Genomic DNA, 20,865 nt, shown 5'->3' on the forward strand with positions numbered 1-20,865 from the left:
TTTGAAGCTTCTTCTACTTGGCGTTCATAAAATCTGTTATCAACAGTCCATTATCAAATTAATTAATTAAAATGCCAGACCAAAGAATACTACACATGTCTACCATAACTTCTCTATGTTTGAAGTTTTTTAATGACGTCTACAAATCGCAGGTACGAGCTGAAATGCTTTTCTCACACCATTCGTCTTCTAGTTGGCAACCTCAATGTTTGGATGATAGAAGGTTTATTTCACTTTTAGTACACGATAAATCAAATGCATGGTATTTTTATTTGTAATTTATAATGGCGTTACCAAGGTTAAATGGCCATTATCATCGGTTTGGTATTTTGGGGAATAAATTAGAAATGGTGATCTTCAAATTCCTCCTTCATATTTTTAAGAATTGTAGCCAAAGCTTTCTTTTATCTCGATGATATTTTACAGGGAAATATTCTGTAATTTTTCATAAATGTTAGAACAAAATCTACTAACACACATACCTTCTTGTTTTCTTTTATTTTTCCAACTGACAACACTCCAGCCCTTGAACTTGCGGTGCGCGGGCGCTCAAAAATAGTCGACGCGGTAATAAACACACACTAGTCTGCCAAAATCCACATTAGTATACGAGCCAATATATTTTTGTTTGTGATAGGAAAAGAAAAGTTGGCTTTACATTATTCAGTAGTTTTCTCGACGTTTCAGTTTTTTGCTAATATCTTGCGAGAAATAAAAAATAAAAAGAAATATGAAATAGATTGATAAGTTACTGAATTAGTGCCTGTAGATAGAGATAAGTGTATTACTGGTACTTAATTGCATTAAACTAGTTGCTTGTGAGTTTCAAATACACCTTAGTAATATCAACTTAAAAAATGCACTTCCCATGGTAACAGGGTATTGACATAGGATAAGGATGCGTAGGTATCTGTAACAGTGTTCATTTTAGCAATAAATAAATAAACACCTCTACTGTGGAACTACATATATTTGCTATAAGACTATACTGTCTTTATAACCTGAATGAACCACATTAAAATACCATAATCACCTTATGACGTACAAATTACGTAAAAACGACGCATCGCCTTTACGACAGGGCTTAATATTTTATATGTGTACGTTGAGATCATTAGGTTTATACTACTTACCTTTGCGGCAAAGATCGGTAAACTGTAAGGCTAAAAACAAGTTTATTAGCATTACCGATTAGCGGATAAAAATAGCGGTTTTCTAAACCTGTATTAGCGCAGTTGAACATAAGAAAGTTTAATTTCAAAATGTCTGCAGAGCATATTACTGTTACCTACAATATTTGTGCTATAGCGAATTTCATAATACTGTCTTAGAGTCTGCTGACCTATGGGTCACATGACGATTTGTAAGATATTAAGCGAGCCAATGAAGTTGGGAAATATCTCGAGGAAAACCAATACGATTTATGAGACCGAACTTGTACACAAGAGGTCCTCTAATTAACGGTTAAAGGGTGGGTTTAATTTCCAAAGGAAAACACAACAAATACACACATACAAGTATATCTTTTTTTTAAGATTTTGCTACAGCGGGAGGGTTATGGCCGCAATTTTTTTTTAAATTCTGGAACCCTAGTAGGCTTTGGCCGTAAGGACCCCCCAATAATAGCACAATATGGCTTAACTCTTTAGCAGAGCTTGACACCTGTCAAAATTACTATCATTAATTCTGGCACGGTCGGGTAAAGAAAACACACATTAACATTCCATTTGATTTGCGTAAAACAACCCATAGAAAATAAACAAAGTAGGGTATTAGTACTAATTTGTAGCATTAGTATTGTGACAACAACTGGTGAACTTGAGTTGCGGAGTACTTCTGATTACTCCATCAATGTGTGACGTCATAGTTTAGTGTAGAGATGGTGTGGTGATTACTAGGGCTGAGATTTGGATGAGAAAACGTCCAGTGGTCATTAATTAATAAATCCCAAGTTTTGTGCTAAGAGTGAATACAGTAAGTAGGTAATATATCGCAGTAAATATATACCTAGTGGGAATTCATCAAATGACCCCTCCCGCCGTGGGTGCAGCGTGTGGGATTGTCAGACTCTTACTGACTAGAACCCCATGTTCCTTCTTAAGCCCTTTATGTACCAGGGCCTCGGTATCTGTTTCGAACAATCCCGCAGCCCCGGCAGGACTAACACAACAACATATGTATAGTATTTCAATTAAGTTAATAATTAATTGAACCGTTTCGTTAATATACTGGATACTTAGTTGTTGTACTTGACGTAAAATACTGTCAATTTACTGACCTTAACGATATCAGTCTTAGAACATAGTAAATTATTATGAGCTGTCTAGACTGAAATATTAACCTAAAAATGATATACCTCCCAAGTAAATAAAATTACTTTTATTAATATCTAGTGATAATGGTAATATCTTGAGTAGATTGAGAGAAAAACATGAAATATATTAATAAACATTTGTTATAAGAGTTACCTACGTATCAAAGGAAAACCCTAACACGTATAACTTGCTCAATAAAAACTAATGTCTTATGCAAATCTGTATTTATGACTTCAGCCTCAATCACGCCTATCGGGCAGACCTTGATATTGAGGATTATTATCTAGACCAACTTGTCTAGACAATGATCAACTGATTCGATATCAGACTGCATCTGTTGTGATTATATTCGAAGGGTCACGGTGTTGATGCTGCTGCTTATATTAATATTTAGTTGTAGTCCAGATTTTTTTGGTATTTCAAACCCCAGTATGGGAAAATAATCTTAGTGAAATATAACTGAATGATCCTCTCCATTCATTGTTATCGACAGGTCCCCAAGTCCCCCGGAGTCCCCAAGAGTCTGATTATGTCAGGTTAACAAATCCTCATTTAATTTTGGAAACTTTCGTTATTTTTGTATCCGTCCCAAATCGCCGATGTTACTTGCTCAAAAAAAAATTAATGCTGTTGAAAAGATGCAGGAAGTTTATTTCTGAATTTTGTTAGAGGAATATGCATAGTGATAGTAGAAAACTAAAAAGTTATATGGTGATTTGCTTGTTAACCATCGGCAAATCAAAGTTAACACTATGCAAATGAAGTGCATAGCATGACAACCGGTATGACTGCAGAAGCGAAAGTTGGTCCTATATTACCTACCCGGTAACGTTGTGTAATCCAACGGAAAAATTGCTATGAATCCTTCAAATAGTTAAAATAAATCTAAGGTTATTGACGCTTTTATTATCATGGATGTTGACATTATAACTCCTAAATATGTTGATGTCGGATGTTCGCTAATTGATTTGCATTGCCACTAGGGGCACGGTTTTGTTTTAACAGATCTTTTATTCAGTAACGAAGGTCACCAAGTGAAGAATTTATTCGCAAACCATATTGCTGAAAAGTCAAGACTTTCGGAATTTTTTATATATCTATGTATATGGTCTGGACTCGTAAGTTATCGTTCTTATGTCATAAAGTTGAAGAGTTTGTTTGAAGGAACTGTTCTAAGACCGATTTTATTTCTATCCGCGTCCGAGAACTTCAAACGGGACACAGGGGAAACCGCTGACGAAGCTAGTTTTAAACTCATGAAGGAGATTATTTGTCCAGGAGATATTCCGTCTGAACTTATCAATATTCATTGCCATGGCACGACTAACATCTGACAATTAGCATACAATTCTCCACCTGGAAGATGCATCAAAGATTATCACGTCTTTATCACGGATATTGTCATAAAACGTCATCTTGACGTAAATACATGTTCATCTGACGACAAACTGTCCACGGTATTTAAATAAGAAGCTGCAATGCTGATATTTTTAACAACTTAATCTTTATGTCCTCATAAATAAAGTGACAGTGTTAATGTAAACAACAAATATACACGTAGCTTATTTACCAGACAATTTTTCTTTCAACTGCTTCCAAAAGGATTTTGAAACCAAACCAAAATACTGCCCAAACTGATAGAAAAGTTACTGGCATTAATTACATATATTACCTTCTTCCTTAAAAGGTTTCCTCAAAATTATACTTTTGCGGTTTTTCTTTAATACAATTAATATACATGTGTATACACACATAACGGTAGCTATTTTTACTTATAAATGGACCAAAGACTGCTGTGGCGCTGACATCAAATAATTAACATTGTCATTATTCTTTTAGATAACAATATACGCTTATATTTACATTCCACTCAAATGTTTAATGTTGTCTAGATAACAGGCAGGTTTGTGTACTTACTTGCAAAAAATAAGATATTGTGTCCGTCTGTTTTCGATTCAAATCGGCCTAATTGTTACTGTTTTGCTTTCGAAATAGGTTGTTGAACTTTCAGAGTATTGCCAAGACTTTATAACTAAGTTTCATCTTTTCTTGTTTCAGGTAATTTGTTGCACATGGAGTCTATCTACTGACTTGGGACATATGGAAGTAAAGAAAGGAAAGGTTCTTCTTCAATTAACGCAGTATGAGGACCGCTTTCTGGTTTAGCCTTTAGCGCAATAAAACATTATCACTCTTAAATTACGTAAGTTATTTTTAGCTGTTCGAAAAAATCCTCCTTAGAATATTTCAGACAAAAATTCTAAAAGGTGAGTTTTATAATAATATCATGAAGTTTTCTTTCCCTGAATAGTTCTTCATTGTTGCACTTACACTTACTGCATGCGTGGGAGCATGCTACAGTTTCAATAAACATTTTGGCAACGTCTGTAACTCCTTATAAACTGAGCATGACAGAACATGTGCTCATAAATACCGATGTAAATAATTTTCTTGTATTATGTGTCAATTTGTTCTACTATGAGTTTTATGCCAGTTTTCATTATTTCAACGTTATGTAGTTTCTTGTGGCAGGACTTTCTAGAGCAGGAACTCCACTTTTAAAATAATTCTGAGTATTCTCATGCTTACTTCTTTTGATTCCAATAAATTCTTCTATTGCTGGCTCAATTTACCCAGTAAGAGATTACAATTAAGTTTTATTATGGAAGGAACATTCGAAACATAATATTCACCTGAATTGGATATGAATATCTCAACTACAAAATAGTTTTTGGATTGCTCACACACACAACCATGCTAGGACTCATAGTGGTTATAGTACAGTTATTCTTCTCAATGCTGTGATATATATTCTTGTTACGTCCAAATCTGACAGATGCTGATATAAAAAATACGATTAGCATAACATACATACAGTTTTAGAATAGAGCCGGCGCTCATGTTTCTACGTACTTATTTGTATCTGTACTTACATTCTCCTTGTCCGATATGTTGTACCTACCATTTTTTGTCACACCAGAGTTCGTTGCTCCTACTTTATCTAAGTGAGATCTTAAGTTGCTAAGCTAATCCAATCGATGAATTGGTTCCTTTTAAATAAGTCGAATGTTCTGTCTGTCTGATCTTGTCTTGTAACCACTCCAGCGACAACCGTAGCTTACTTAACTTTCAGGGTTCAGTTAAATCTATTTAGCCTTTTCCCAGTTAGATAAATATAGTTCCGTAAAATCCCGTGTTTATAATTATTATCTGAGATAATAATTATCTCCATGGTATATTATCAATGCTGTCTGGTTTATTTATTCCAATATCGTGAAGGATTTGTTCTTGAAGTGATTTTTTTATGAGGTCTATCATGGGTTTGGCACGAATTCATCATTCATAGTATTTACCCTTAATAGGCCTTTAAACGTTTTACCTTTTGGAGCCTCAATGAAGCACGTAAAATATCGTAGTTTCGATCACTTGAGTGCTGATGTAAAAAATGGTATAGATATATCTACCGTGCCAAGAAAACTCAAAACAATAGAAGATTGGTGAATTTCATTAACTTTCATCATCAAACCATATGCTTAATTATAACGAAACTCACATTATCATGGTGTAAAATATGAAACAGCATGATTGTCGGTTATTCATCAGTTATCTTAACTTCGCAGGGGTCGGGGTTAGTACGGGAGATAACCGTTGCACTAATACTGACAAATACCTACCTATCATTCAAGATTTATCTTTATAATCCACTTTATTAATCTGATTTCTACAGTTTTTTCATTGGCCCATAATACTGTAAAGTATTCGCTTCAATTGCTTAGCAACATCGAATGGCCTCGACCCTAAGCAATCCAGTTAAATATTAAGTTTATCAACGGAAGACTGTCGCTTATCATAAGTTGAATATGAGATGACTATAGGAAATTATAGTTTATGTCAAATGTCAAAATCCACAAAATTAAGTAATATCGTCGTCATGATTATGTGACAATAAAGAACTCTTCGAAACTGACTCATAATTTTGAAATTTTGATTACAAAAATGACTGTAATGACCTAAAGGAACCATGGCTAACAGAAACTTTGTTAATTTCCTCTTAAACAATGAAGACTTCGTAGAGTTTTAAATTATTTTTTTAAATCTTCATGCCATTAAAAAACCCAAATTAAAAACTGCAGATCAAAATAAAACCCCACATGACGCCATTCATAATCTTGAACATCATATCGGTATCAAAACAATAGAAGACAGACATTGGTTCATAATAATGGATTATGTTCGCCATATAGATAACAATATTATTACTGTATAACGTACTGAACCCATTGATTAGTCGCACGACGATCCTCAAGTTAAAGGATAACATATTGTTGAGTTTGAACTTGGCCTTCTAGTAAAAGCGAATGTCCTTTCTCATAATGCGAGGTCAATTCTCTGTTATGGAAAAACCTTTGAAGTAATTGATGATGAAATTGATACGAAAAGAAAAGTAAAAGATGATTTTATTCTACACCAAAATACAGCTAACATTAATGTTTTCAAATCACCTACAGATTATAATAACATTAATGTCAATTTGGTTTATGGATGTTTTATACAAAATTATTCATAGAATCTGCTAAGATAATCCTAAGAACCAGCTGCAATCTTAGTTCAAGAGTTAGGAAGTCTGATATTGTCTTAAGTATAGTGAAAGTGAAGAATGTGTGATGGAGTCACGTGTTTTTAAACAAATCCAGTGCCCCCATTATGGTGTCGCATGATAACTCTTGTGTAATAGGTATTTGTTATGTTGACTTGTCTATGTGAATCTTGGGTAACTTCTACAATAATATCTATTATGTTTGTTACCTCCGAGGATTTTAATTCAAGTACAGTACGGATGATGTATTTTGGAATGTCTGCAGAGTGATGGCTGCGTAGTAGATCTTTTAGGGACGAAATTATTTACTTCGCAGCTAATCGTCTAAGCTCAGGCCTAGATCCATCAGTTGTAGCTTTATTTGCAATTTTACTTCCGTCTTGTTTTCACAAATTTCACATTTTACGGCACCTTACGCCACTAAGGGCTGATTTTTCAATCGCCAGATAACTTCTATCTGAGGAATATTTTTAACGTTATGACAGCTTTAGTATGGAAAATATGTCAACCCGCCATATTTATTCCTCAGATAGAAGTTAACTGATGATTGAAAAATCAGCCCTTAAGCGTTGAAGCAAAAGAGTAGAATTTTCCTTGGAAGGCAATAATATTTTACGACTGTTGCCTATAAGATTTTTTTTCGTTTACCGTTTACCAAAACAGTTTTTAAAAGCGTAAACATTAGCGATTTCTTTTGTTTCACTACTGTTACGCGATAAAGTAATCGTGAAAGTTGTACCTTGTAGAAATACGTCATTATCATCTTCATTTGTTACGACAATATAAACAAACACAACACTAGCTCTACCTGTCATTGTATCGGCAGCATTACGTGGATCGATATAGAGGTTACGTAGTTCAGGTGTTAGCCGCTAGATGGCGTTACTGTTGCGCTGTAGATCGTAAATCCGCGGGAAAATAATCTTTGAATTGTTTCTTTATCTTTATTTGATGATTAGGCAATTATTGTAGTTGCGTAATTTTCTTGATAATTGTAAATTAGATTTGATTATGAATGAAACATATTTTTGTATGTTTTTGTAGCTGATGTGGCTGTGTTTTCAGTTGATTGTCCAAAATATAATTAAAATTTTAGGAGGATTATCATAATATAGCTGAGGTTCAATAACTTATTTTTCTGGTGCTCTATTAGTTTTCTGCGAGTTCTATTCCTACTTCGAACCTTTTACATTTAGTGGATACATACATACAAAATTAGTCATGTATTACGAAAAAAGTTTGTAAAATTATGAGCTTTATACAAGTTCTACCATTTTTCCTTTCTCGTAGTTTCTAAGAACGAGTCTGACGTCAGCAGACAGAGCTAGTCACAGACATTAGTATGTAAGGGCGTCTTTCGTCTTGACCTGATTGTTATGTCCTTAACCATGCGCCGGAGTTTTCCATGTGCGCATACGCATAGTGAAGGTGTGTCAGAAGATTAAGTCTAGGAAATATCTTAAAATGGGTTTCATATTGAGATTTTTTTTAGTTATGGTAGAGATTGCCATTTTTGAAGAGAATTTCAATTAAAATAGACATGTTGGGATGTAAAAATGACATAAATTATGTCGAGTTGTCCTGGAAAGCTAGGGAATTTGTGAATATGTTAGTGTTGGGATGAAATAATGTCTGAAAAGCGTCTGTATCTCAAGGGAACAACGACCTGTACCTGAACAATTATAAGCCTATCTCCCGTACCATGTATCTCCCTGCCTAATTTTAACTTCATCTGCGCAGTCGCTGAAGCATGAAAACGGTACAAGATTTACTTTAAACATCACTTGGAGTTTGTAACAGGTTTTCTTTTTCACAAACCTATGTGGGCTATTTTGCCTATTTTGTTCAAAGAAACTTCTGTATAGTTTGTCTATTGTGAAGCACACTCACTTATTTATTAAGACGGGATGTTGTCCATTGCGTGTCAAATGACAACACTGTTTAATTAGATCACAAGAAATATGTATATGGTAGTACCACTTGGTTACGTTTTTACAGATAATTATTCATGTCAGTTCATATCCTATAATTAACGAAGGTATTTTAATGAATAAAATGAATTGTGAAAGTGTTTCGCTTTAATTTATGCTTCTGTGAGACTGAAAGTCGTTCGTTATTTTGTGGGTATTTTGTTGATTGCCTCAGCAGTATCGGACTTCTTCTCGTGACTTCGTTGGCGTTTTGTATCTAACAACTACAACCCGACGACAACCGTCAGACAGAATCCCACCAGACCAACCGTTGGTTGGAGGATCCTCCCTTTACCATTGGATTTACATTCGGTTCATAATATCTCTAAATGTTCGATATGTTGTTCTGGAATAAAAGCATCCCATGTGTTTATAAATAAATAAATAAATAAACTGCCCTGGATGTATGGTAACATATTCATAAACAGAAAAACGCAAGAAAGTCAAGGTTTCGCCTTTTCCAGACTCTCACAGACTATTTACAGGATTTTTTACAACTTGAAGCCACTGGCATTGAATATCTAACAATAGTAATGCTGATAGCACAAAATAGAATTAGCCGACTTGATAAGACATAACTGCATGTATTGAGGTATGTGTTGCAAACATGGGGGCACCTACAATAAACCTAGAATAGATATCAGCAATTAGCAAGTAAAATATACATTCAGTAACTGTTTTGGAAAACTCTAAAACAGTTGTTGTTGTTAAGAAATCATTAATTTTGCAACTTTTCATTGTAACCTTCAAATCCTTCTAAATAAAGTACGTACGTAAAGAATGAGTCTAACTTTTGACTTACTCTTGAACGAACGCCCTTGGAGACTGAGTTCAGTCCGTGATGAATACGGATTGAATTACAATGGGATGAAAAATTGGGTCACCCCATCCGAGCTTCCCCTGTGGATGTCATAAAAAACTTAAACTATTACCTAAGGTACAACCACTTCTTAGATTAGACTCAGATAAAACGGTCTGTAAAACTATGGAAAACAATGCACTCTACAAGCGTTTCAATTGCTCAAAGTTCATGCCAATTACTTTTCTAATTGCTGTGTGAAACCGTTGCTAACTTGTATTTATCCTAATAAAGTTTCAAATCTACTGATCTGTTTAATGAATCCCTAAATATTTCCCTAAGAAGAAAAATACTTTTTATCCGACAGCCAAGACCTACTAAAGTGCACGTTAAACAGCAGATTTCAGCTAGTTCAGTGGGTAATGTTTATTATGTAAAGCATTTTTTTTTCTCTTTTTCAGGTAAGCTGTCAGTTCATCAGCAAATATTTTCGCGCCTCATCACGTGTGGTGAGTCTACCGTCGTTATACAAATACTGCTAGTTTAATACCACGGCGTCACGTGACTGTCAACTAAGGTAAACATTGTGACAGTAGGACAACTTTATTCTTGAAGGTATGATGATGGTGTTTATTGTCAAGAATATCATCATTATCATCAGCCTTTTTATCGTCCCACTGCTAGGCACAGGCATTCTCTTAAAAAGAGAAGAATTGAGCGTTAATTACCACTTAAATGCGGGTTCTTGGATGCCAAGAATATTACTCCTGGAATTGCTTTCTATCAGATTATAAAAGAAAGCTCTTAGTGTAAAACAATTAAAGTTGCAAGATTTTGGGTATTTGCCTTAGAAACTCCTTTAAGCGCAGCTTCTCCCAATCCTACGCGGAGTAGTATGTTTCTTATCCTATTGTCGTATTTTATTTTTCAAGCAATATAAACTTATTGTCTCTATCTTGTACACACCTACCCAGTAACCACGCGACAAGCGAGTGCCGTGGCTTTGTTTGGTATTTATCACGTTATCACACCTGTCTCCCTTATCAACAGCTCTGGTTACTTGCGTGTGTACTTACTGATCTTACGCAAATAGTATCTTGTGCCTCTTATGTTAACCGACAACATAACTTGGGGTGGTATTACTGGTATTACAGTTATCAATAATCTTGGCCCTTGCTTTTGTAATTTCCATAACAACGACGTCATTGAAAATTATTTAGGTATGAAAAACTACAACCTAAACTAACAATTTAAATGTTTTAATAATCCTGCTTAAATATGTATAGGTAAGTTTTGATCGGGTATCTTAAGCCTCTACACGTTGACAAAGTTTAGTATGTAGCTGTAGCTTATTTAGGTAGGCGGTATTTGTCTATACTAATATTATAAAGAGGAAAACTTTGTTTGTTTGTTTGGTTGTAATGAATAGGCTCAAAAACTACTGGACCGTTTTTAAAAATTCTTTCACCATTCGAAAGCTACATTATCCACGAATAACATAGGCTATATTTTATCCCGGTACGGGCATTAGTTACCACGGGACGCGGGTAAAACCGCGGGAAAACGGCTAGTTTGAAATAAGGTTTAAATGGTGAACTACTATTTCACCACGATATATCTATCAAAATGTATAAGTTTCTTATATTTCAGCAATGCTATCTACTTTGTAGGGTGTACTCGTCTAGTATTACTGTAAGGCTTTATCAATGCAGATTATTATCAACCAAAGAACTATGTACCACTGCTGTATTTTCATAAATCCATCCAGAAATGCTTGCACATTTTTACTCGCTTTTCCCTCAAGTTGTTTCTTTACCTAATCAAAATATGAGTTCATGGGTATATCCCACAAGTTCCATGCGAGCCTTGTCATCAGTATTGTAATTGCAAACTAATTGAAATGAGCCATTACAATAGTTATTTATGTACAACGTGAACCATAGTAACCTGTTTCTCACAGTGCTATCACGATCGGCGCGGGCGCAGCATGTATTTACGTGTTACTATGCCAATATATGGCGCGAAGATTTGTACTTTGTAAGAAGTTTATTACAATAGATCATGGTTTTTCGTTTTAGTAGGTGCAAATCTGGAATTGACGGCTGTTTTCGAAAAACTCACTAAATAATATGTAAAAATCTTGTGCAAAGCTGCTATTATTTTAGCCAAGTTGCACATACACAGGTGTAAACTTGACCTTTACATAGATGACAGGAGTCAAAGTACCGATAATTTTGTTCACAATATCTGCAAAATCATGAGACAGATCACACAGTACAATTCCTATAAGCCATAACAAAGATGAACTCTTTAATAAGAAGTTTAAACCACAAATGTGTAACCGCTTCTAACCGGCGCGATCCGGTATCAATAACGTCGAGGAATGCTTCACTAATAGTTGTCGTTGGAGGTCATTAATGTATGTCTGGACCCTTGGATGTCCGTGGGATTATATTGATGAGTTACACGCTAAATGCGCAATTCTTTGTCTAAACATCCATTAGAGTTATTGCTAGTTCTTTCCCACTAGACGTATTTGGAGACCGGGAGCCTGCAAAGACACATCATCCTCCGAGCCTTTTCCGGAGGATGATGCAAAGACACAGAAAAGTAAAAAATAATGAGTAGGACTCAGAACCTTTATTGCACTCCATAATATATGAGAGACATCAGATGAGCAGATGGTAGAATAGGTGACAATATGGACCCTGCGGGACACAGAAGAGAAGAATAGAATGATACAAAGAGGGTTACTGAGTTTAGCCCCATAAGACCAATTTAGTCCGAACCAAATACCGGATTTTTACTCACGATGCAAACAAACATTTTCTGCGAAGTAATTTTCTATGTGACGTTTAAAAATTATGTACATACAAATATTGTGTACACAATGTACATACTGTGGAACCGTGATATTTTTATAAATATGTACACAACTCGTGATGATGAATCATTAAAACTATTTAGTTTGTGTTTAAATGTATGAAGTTGCTTTGAGCTAGATTAAAATGTTACAATTCTTTAGTAGTAAGAGAATCTTTTTGTCATTCTCTATAGCAGCAGCACCTATTTCTTTACATTTTATTTCTAAGGAAAGATTAGGGTCAGCCTAGCCTTTCCTTTTCCCCTTTCCCTTATATGCACTTACTATCTTTCTTCTTTTCCTGTGATCTTAAGATGTTCTCGTGTCTTTGTTACTAGGCCATTTCCATTATCCACGTAAACGATCCATCTCTTTTTTGCTCTACTTTTTCTTGCCCATTAATCAAATTCTTCTAGTCTGTCATATCTTATTAAAATAACATTTGAAGGAAAAACCCCAGCCCTTTTGGATTACAAGCTCAAGATTGGAGTTTGTTTATTAAGTGATTGACAGCATACTAAGCCGCCGTTGATAACATTATCCATACGATTTAGTTACAAAATCGAGATAAATGTTTTATTTAATATGTAAATAAATCCTTTTTTGACGCATTATACACTTATGTTGTAAATGATAGGAAAAATACAGATGGTCGTGATAGTAACAGCTTTCGATAAACTGGATAGCAAGGAGAAAGGCAAAACAAGGTAGGATGACATAATTCTTACCAGCAATAGAGACCTAAATAAATGGTGCCTCACAACCGCAACAAATAAAGCAGAAATCTCATTTACAATATATTCCACGAAATGTATGTGAGACTGTTGATCTTATGTGACACTGTGTGCCTAGCTAAAGCCTCGGTCACACACGCAAATATTCGCTGTTAAAACATAATGTCAGTGATCTTTTGTCACCGGTACGGACCAACTCTGACAGGATGACTACGAAACGTCATTCGCCAGTTTCTCAGTGTGACCAAGGCTTAGCAAAGCAAATAGTTATTGTTTTGATGACGAAAAAACTGCGGCTAATTTAGTACTCGTTGCTGTACGCTTGCTGAAGGAAGTTGTATTTCGTCTGCCTTGTCTTATCTTTATACTATGTATTACACTGAATTCAGTGTAAATACAATAAAAATATTACTTAATCTGAATGCCTTTTTGATTCACGTAAGTACACTGACGATGCGTTTTGTAGTTTGTTTTACCTACAAGTAAAATTTACACAATACTACCGTTCAATTCAGTTGCTAAGCGTTTTCATGTAGGCGTTAGTTGGTATCTTATGCCTTCAAAATATGAGAATATGAGACACATAAGATAGGACCACAGCTAGATAGTGTAGGATACCAGGTTTTCCGAAGGTTCTTTCTCAAATTCCATTCCTTTCGCCATGACGTTTGCCTTCCACAAATTCTCAAATCTACGCATGAAATCCATTGCCAGCGTCACCACCCAAACAAAGAAATGTTTTATGACACCGGCCGTCATAACATCTGCGTTTAACCTCCCATCTAAAATTATATGCCGCTTCTATTTGCGTTAGCTCTGTACGTCACTACTACACGGGCTGTGGTGAAATGTTGGGCTCAGCTTTGAGCTTTTGACACCCCCTTTTCGTCTGCCTAACTTCTTCATAACTATGTTGGGGACGGCTTCCAGTCTTATGCAGCCGAGTAACAGTGTTCACCCCATTTGCGTCTTCCAAAATTGGTCTGTCGTCATTTTATTCTCAGATTATCTTCAAAAATACATCATGTTATGTTTGGTACTGATGCCTAGATGGAATCACAGTCACAGAAATTAAAAAAATATTTGAGCCTAATTTTTATAGAAACGCACCAAAGCATTTAGAATAAGTTTTTTTGTCCCTTTTGATGTCATCGGTACGTATATGAAAATTAAAATGGTTTCATTGATCTTGAACAGAAAAGCTTTTTAAAAAAGCTCAAAATTCCATCTCACCATTCTCACCAGACGATAAGTGGAACATTCGTGATGTCAGACGCTTCTGACGCGTCATGACGTCACAAGTGCGAATGCAGGCTAATTTTGACGGCGCGCACGCATTGTCAGTGCCAAGCTTATGCGTACGATGTTACCAACATCTGGGCGACATTCTCAGAAATTCGTTTTGTTATGTGTATGACGCCTGAGATAATTATTGTAGATTAGTCATTCTGGATTATGTGGTATTTACTTATGAAATGTACGTCTTTGCAGCTTGTGAAATGAAAATCGCTTGCGTGGTAGTGGGATGACTGTTTTAGAGAGTCATTAATGTGTTTGTTTTTACTGTAGGATGAGGAAGGCAGAAAATGAGAGAAGAATCGATAATGTGTCAAGAATAGTATGATGATAGCAAGGAGTTGATTTAAGTTCTGCAGCTCTTTGCTGATGATTTTATTATTTTTAAACCGATGTCGTAATTAGAGGTAAATGCATACATGGAGTGTCTTTACTTTCAAGATAAAAATATCAACATTAAATCTTCTGCAAATAAGCTTATTATTATCTACAGTCGTATCAAAAATGAGATAATAAGTAAAAATAGTATTTTGTTTCGTAAAAAGTAGTACTGATTCAGTTTTGAGAGTGCTCTTGTTACCTAGTATAGGCGCCATGTTTGTTGATATACGATAGTAGGCGCATGCGCGTCAGCTTTTTGTACACGAATCACTTGGTAATACCGAGAAATGAATCATTATTATTCATCATCAGTCTTTGTTCTTTAATTATATAGGATAATTTTCCGGGAATTGTTGATTTCCATAGTTTGGTAACACTACGTAGTGTCATGCGTAACTAATCGTGAAATTCTATTTCACCACTGGGATGCAATGTGTCTCAATATGTGAAAACCAGACTTTCACCTAGATATACACGTTGATGATGCGTCGAGATCTAAAAGGTGTCCATAATAAAAGCAATATTTACTTTCTCAGGCTGCTATAAACTGATTTTATATTAATTGTTTCGTCTATTTCTTCATCCTTATCTGTATCCTGCACTCTTAAAATATATACTTTATTGTAGAGCTGGGAAAACCCGTAGGCACTATTTCAGACTCGCTATCTAAGTTGACGTGGTCAGTGCGTAAGGAAAAGACACCCATGATATGAAAAAAAACTTTCCTTCCTCTATCCTCGTCCTTTTATTTGCGAATAAGTACTTCTAGCAAATTATGATCTCGTTAGCCTTAACGAGGCTAACTATTTCATTGTTTACCTCTCCTTTAACTTGAAAGCTATAAAACGCCAAAATGTTTGCATTCAATGTTGATCTGCTATTAATCTTTCCGAATTAAGAGGTTAAGGATTTCAGGATGACTTATTGTAAAAAGTTACGATTCAACGAACCGGTATCGTAAGTACAACACTGCACCACAGAGCTAGCAAAATTATTAGAAAGTTTGACATTTTGCAAGTGTCAATTTAGTCTACGAGATTAAAAAACAGACTATAGTTGATGTAAGTTTTCGAAAGTATTACTATATAAAACTCACGATGAGTCTTAGCTTAAATAGGTTATTTTGTATTTTCATCAATATTCAGCATTATTTTAATGACACCTTTTGTTTTTGGAACACTTTTGTGAGCACTACTTTAAGATAATATACAACTTCTGTAAGTGAAATGAAATGGAAATTATGAACACACTTGGCACTCCCTCTTTTGGAGTCTATTGTGTTTCTTTCCTCAATAGCAAAAAATATTTCACGTGCCAGTTTACCATTTCTATTAATCATACCGCCATCATTACTAACCCCATTATTTGCTAATATCTGATCTTCAGCTTATTTGATACAAACTGCATTCTCCCCTTACAGTTAAATACTGTGTCATTGAACTGCCACTTCGCCACCGGTGTCCAAAGTGCCATTGGTGACTTAATAGGCTCGTGTTACGTCGATTACGCTCCACTGATTGAAGTGGCCACGTTGTTTATGGGTTTTATTTGTTCTCTTTATGCTGTTGTCGAGAAATGTTGGTTTGAAATTTTTGGCTTTCGAACATGGAAACGTGTTAATAAGTTAAGATTTCTCTATATCTTTGGAAATTTCATGGTAAGTTTCTTAATGCTCTTTTAGTTCATTGTCTTGTCTTACAAGAGGTCGTCGTTTTATAAAAACTTTCGGATTAGACTTGGCGTTCCTTAGGTACAAATATGCCATGAGAAACGTTAGCAGCGCAAGTAAGGTTTACAAACCCAAAGGCAACGCAACAAACTTTATTTTTGTGGCTTTCGCTGTGTCACACCTTGGCTGAGCACGTTCAGATGTGAATCTTCGCGGATCTGATACGTAATTTTAGCTTCAACCCTAACCGTCTGGCCGTCTGGCCAATTAGTTTTTCTATTTTGGACCAGACCGCTAGTAAGCGCGCGCGGCGCCGACCGTCTCCGCAATCGCTAATAACCGCAGTTAAATATGAATAAAATACGCTATAAATGTGAAACGAGCGGTTTGCTAATAAAATGGCGGATAGCGACATAAATTTTCGCGCGTTCTTCGTCTTTGACGCTTGGTAGATGCGCGCGAGTGCCGCCATTGTGACGTCAGTTACATAGTGAAAAGTGCTGTATTTCAGTAGTGTTAAGGTTGAAGTTTCAGTGGTTTCGTGTAGTGTTATTGGACTGTCTGCGCGGTCGTCAGCGTTTTGTTATGATGCGCAAGTCGGCGCAATTGTTTGTTTTGGACGGAGTATTTCGCGCAGGCGCACCATGAGGTTTCGGCATGTGTGTTTTTTGTTACACTAGAGTTATTTGCGGATAAAGTTAGGTGTTTATATACAGGTTTAATCTAAAGTTTCTTAAGAGTATTCATTAATTATCTGGATATTTAAACTTTTTTACATGACTGCTTTTTGCAATGTTTCTACAGTTATTCCTTAAAAACTATATTTTCAATAATTATGTTGGTATGTTGTCGGTGTGGCCTCATATTGGCCAGGATACACTAATACGCAATATTATGTGTTGGCTGGAAACTGGAAGCGTCACCAGCCGTGCTGGGCGTGTTCTGACGTTAGACCCGACGTGACGTGCCAAGTCTGCCCAGATCACTGACAGCATAAATATTAGTTTGACGTACTGGAAAATGTTTGAATATTATAGGAACACGAAACACGAATGTAGGTACTTACATTGCTAGGCAAGGAATCGTATGTGATGGTGCTACTACTGTCGTTATATGTAGTCGTCTGATATCTTTGAAATTATCATAAAAATTGTGGTTATACAATTGCGACCAAGTACACTAAGAATTTGTGTAAAAATAATTAGTAAATTAAAGTTTTGTGTCATCCTGAACCTATCTGTTCTTCTAGGTACAGACAGAACAAAAGAAAAATCTATAACTAGAAGTCAATTATCCACACAATGAGTGATCAGTTTGTTATCACAGGATTAGGCAACTCGCGCCGGCTGTCGTCTGAATGTCACTGATATCTAGGATTAACCAAGATCTGTGCCTATCGGATCTTATCAGATAAACTATTGTAAGTGTTGTTATAGTTTCCAAGTGTCAATGAATAATCATTTGTAATGGGAACAATAACATTGGATCTATTATAGTTTGCCGTTCGTGTCGGCAAAATAAGTCTAGGAGCACTTGAGATTATTTTTTCGTGATGGGTGCTATGGCATTTTCAATTACTGCGGTGTCACGTGAGGTGATAGTTTTCATTTTAACCAAAAACATTTTCAAGGGCTTCAGGCACTATGTTGTGAAGTAAGAAGATTTTTGCAGTTTATTCTAGAATTTTCATCAGCTACTCACCGAGATCATTTGATAATTTCCCATCTACCAATAATAGACGTGTTGGGAAGGGGAGTTTTAGGCTGTAACTCTGTCTATCTCTTTACCTACCAGGGTTCGTTCATACAACCCCATACAACTGCATAGTTCAATCACAGGTTATTTAAAATAAAACTCTGTTACGAGTACATCAATAACCTGCATTTTTCACTACACGTGTCACGATGACGTAGCTCTCAGTCGCACTTCGCGATGCTATAACGAGTCTGTATGTAAACATATGGACTGTCTGTTCAGATACAATTAGCAATAAAATAGATCAAAAACTTTCGTAGAAAAGGCTCAGGAAATTCCAATTGTTGGGCTTAAGGTGTAATGGGTGAAAAAGGTCTGTTGGTTTCGAGGTATTGCAATGGGAACATTTTTTTATCGATTTAATGTTTTGTGTGGTCGATATTATTAGGTACTCTTCATCCACCGAACCAAAGACATCGACGAAGAATTTCCTATTTAAATAGTTTTCTGTATGTATTATTATTGCGAGTGTATCCGTTTTATTGATAGTATCTTTTTCTGTGCATTAATTAATATCAGTTATAGGCTCTATATTATGTAAAAGAGCCAACCCAGAAACATGAACCAACTTAACATGCTTCTCATTGTATTAACTGAGAATGTTATCCCTTATCCTTATTCAACTTTTTGGCTTCATCAAGAGTTTCTGAGAACGCGTGGCAACACAAAACGAAATCAACAAATCATCAAGGATAGCTTGTTGTAAAAAAGTTAACTTCCATTATGTGAATGCTGTGGTGAATTCCAATTGACGTTTTATCCTTATTTTCCAAATATTACGTACATATTATGGCTATCAAACTGAATGTTAATTTGTGAATGTTACAAAATATGATATTTTGTAATATGTATTTGTCGCGTATGTAGATAGGTTTTTTTTTATTTTCCTTTAATTTTGAAGGTAAAAACATTTCACCACCTCAGTAAAGCCCAGAGGAAATTTCAAACCAAAGTTTTCGTTTACCTTCCGCAATTGGTAATCGTAAAACCCCTTCTAGAAAATAACGCATTTTTTCACTTTCATATAATACCTATACAGTTCTCACACCTATTGATCCTGTTTTAAAGATAAACACCATAAACCCGGTTGCAACAAACTGTGCAAAAAACACACACCTACAAATGACTGTCATTTTTGGTACTCAGATGAGTAATAAAATCAAGTATAATAGCGATAAACAGATCAAATAACCTGTCAACTGCATTAGCACAAGTATTGCTAAAGTCATGATGAACATACATATACGCAAGTAAGTCATCGAGGATAAACATAGTGTTTAAGCCCTACGGCCGCCCATCAAAATCGTAACTACGCTTTCCTCTGGGTTGGTAGAAGTTCAATATTTAAGAGGAACTGGTTCTCAAATCATAGCTACTTCGGGCCTTTCAGCATGACCTCTTTTTCGTGCACTTATAAGGGAAAAAGAAGACGGTGAAACTATAGGAGGACTTGACGTTGATGTTGATCCAAATTCTAAAATGGCGTCTCAAAAACCTCAGCTACCTACTTCCCATGTATAAAAGTGACATCGTAATAACAGTATATTGTTTCACGATCGATCGTATTACAATGATGTCATGCGATGACGAACATATCACTGCCGTAATACACGAAATCGTGGTACGATACCTAAATATCTATATTGTTTTATTTTATTATGTTTTATGCGGTTACCTTTATTGTTTTATAGTGTAGTAGTGGAATTAACCTGGGCTGGTGGAAAGTTGTGTCAGACAGCGAAAACGTGGCTGTGTGGCATGATTGTAAGGGGTATGAATTGCTTGAATTTAACAAATTTTATTCTATCTGTTGCAAATCAAAATTCAAGAACAATGCAAGCATCCAAAACAAATGAAACTATGGACTTCACGTTTGCCTTGATTCTCAATTACTTAGTAGGTAGAACAAGACACTGAACCCAACAGTACAAGAATTTTCATGAATATGATTGCCCATTATGTGAAATACTATCTGTTGACTCATCGTGGTAGTAATTTGTGACCTACAATTTTAACGTCTACTGCTAATGCCAGATGTAGTCGTCCGACAAATAAGAACTAGAGTAACCATCGTTAATCTCGATGTGTATACTGACAAAATATCATCAGCAATTAAGATTACTACAGAATTCGCTGTGACATCATTACGAAGTTCGTAAGGGGTCTCAAGGCTAACATATTCTTATTGACCACACAGTGTACACTTAATCTTCAATCCAGCCGCTCGTGTGTGCTCGCCCTAATAATCGACGGGCGACACGCGAGGACAGCACGCGCATCGTATTGAAACAATTGAGATAATGGATGTTTGAGCACTTGATCGTTTTGGGTTCGTAAGGTCTTCGCCGTTGTGGGACTATGATGATGTGTTATTTACTTCTCATTTGATGGCAGCATTGTAATCATTAGCTGAAGAAATATTTGCGTAGCTATTGTACTTATCTTCGAAGACTACGTTTCCGTCATTACAAGTAGAAGAAACAAGT

General features: G+C 35.6%; 1 protein-coding gene across 2 annotated transcripts in view; it reads left to right on the forward strand.

Moving 5' to 3' along the window:
- The window catches only part of LOC110380960 (transcription factor EB), a 116,024-nt gene that overhangs the window by 26,453 nt on the left and 68,706 nt on the right, over positions 1 to 20,865 (forward strand). The gene's annotated exons all lie outside the window — the stretch shown is intronic.

This window comes from Helicoverpa armigera, chromosome 26, assembly GCF_030705265.1.
Source record: "Helicoverpa armigera isolate CAAS_96S chromosome 26, ASM3070526v1, whole genome shotgun sequence".
In the NCBI taxonomy this organism is placed as follows: Eukaryota; Metazoa; Arthropoda; class Insecta; order Lepidoptera; family Noctuidae; genus Helicoverpa; species Helicoverpa armigera.